This window comes from Lupinus angustifolius, chromosome LG03 (genome assembly GCF_001865875.1).
Source record: "Lupinus angustifolius cultivar Tanjil chromosome LG03, LupAngTanjil_v1.0, whole genome shotgun sequence".
Lineage (NCBI taxonomy): Eukaryota > Viridiplantae > Streptophyta > Magnoliopsida > Fabales > Fabaceae > Lupinus > Lupinus angustifolius.
In genome coordinates this window covers 21,904,453-21,906,324 of record NC_032011.1, presented here as the reverse complement: position 1 = coordinate 21,906,324, position 1,872 = coordinate 21,904,453, and positions in this window count along the sequence as shown.

The window sequence follows — 1,872 nt, the reverse complement described above, 5'->3', positions numbered from 1 at the left end:
GGGAAAGGCTAATCCTATTTATACAAAGAGAAACTTAGAATAACAAACTAACAAACTATAAAGATAACAAACTAAGCCTAAAAGGCACATGTGCCAAAATAAACTAAAATAAGCATATGCTAACTGTGTCGCTTAGAAGGCAAGCAACACATGACAAAAATAGAGACACTTACAGCCTATGAAGAAATAGAGCCACTTGTAGCATGATCTTGATGTTGAATATCCTTATCTGATTGAGTGACCTAGTTGGTATGCGTTGTGTGATTAGCCTGGTTATCCTTTGGAGAGTTAATTGTAGTGATGTGTTGCAAGACATTGTTGCTAAAGTCAGTGTAAGCCCCTTATTTGAATAATATATGGCATTATCTAGACTGGTTTGAGTAGAGTTAGTGTAGTTGCCCTGAGACTTTCTATCCTAGTGCTTGATCTTCTTGTTGCTTGTCTAATACCCCAGTTGGGGCACATATATTATGTAGTCCTAGCTTGAGATGAATGGAAGAATAGTCCTTTGGTCCTAATGGTTTGGTGAGAGCATCTATAAGTTGAAGACAAGATTGGATGGACATAAGTTTTTCCAAGCCTCTACTACATTTCTCCCTTATAGTATGACAGTCTATTTCAATATGTTTAGTCCTCTCATGGAAGACTAGGTTAGTAGCAATATGAATAGCAGATTGATTATCACAGTAAAGAGAGGCACATGTGAGATATGCGTGTTGCAAATCCTAAATCATATAGGATAACCAACTAATTTCACAGGAAGTAATGGCTATAGCCATGTATTCAGCTTCACAGGAGCTTCTAGAAACAGTTCTTTGTTTCTTGGATTTCCAAGAAATCAATGAATTGCCTAAGTAAATATAGAAACCAGCGGTGGACCTCCTTGTATCAGGACAAGAGGCCCAGTCACTGTCACTGTAGGCATTGATGTGAAGAGATGAAGAACTAGGGTAGAATAGATCCAAGGAAGGGACACCTTTGATGTATCTCAAGATTTTTAGGGCATCATTGTGGTGCGTGATAGTAGGATTGGCCATGAATTGAGCCAATTGGTTAACAGAAAAGGCAATTCATGTCTAGTGTTTGTTAGATAGACGAGTCTGCCCACAAGTCTTCTATAAGTAGGAGGATTAGGATAGAGATAAGAAGAATCTTGGTATAAAGGAGTGCCATGTATCATTGGTGTTGAGGAGGGCTTGTATCCAAGAAGCCTTGAATTAGAAAGGATTTTAAGAGCATTTTCCCTTTGATTGATAGAGATTCCAGTTTTGTTTCTAGCAATTTCAAAGCCAGAAAGAATTTTAGGGGGCCGAGATCTTTGATTTTGAAGGCCTGATCTAAAGTGGACTTGATATGATGCATTTCAGATATAGAATTACCAGTGAGGATAATTTCATCTACATAAACAACTAGAGCAATGATGGAAGTGTGAAGAAGATCTTTGCTCCTGACCTTGACACGGTTTTGATGAAGACACCAACATCACCAAAAAGAAGAAAAAGAAGAATACTTATGAAGACAAAGAAGATTAAAGCTTCAAGATAATTAGATTAAGTCTTTATAGGTACTTCTATCCTAAAACTCTTAAATATACAAAGTAGTAATGCTCAAACTATTTTTAAAGAAAGTTGAAACGCTTTAAAATACTTAAAACAATTTTCAAAAATAGTGTGTAACGAGTTACTTCATCTAAGTAACATGTTACGTGTGTGAGAAAAGAGTTATCATACTTAAAACTGTTCAGAGTAATCCATTACTGTCCTTGAGTAATAGATTACCAGTTTTGAAAAGTTGAGTAATCGATTACCCAGATTGTTGTAATCAATTACTCTAATTTAATTTTAAATGAACAGTGGACAGAAATTTTGGGTA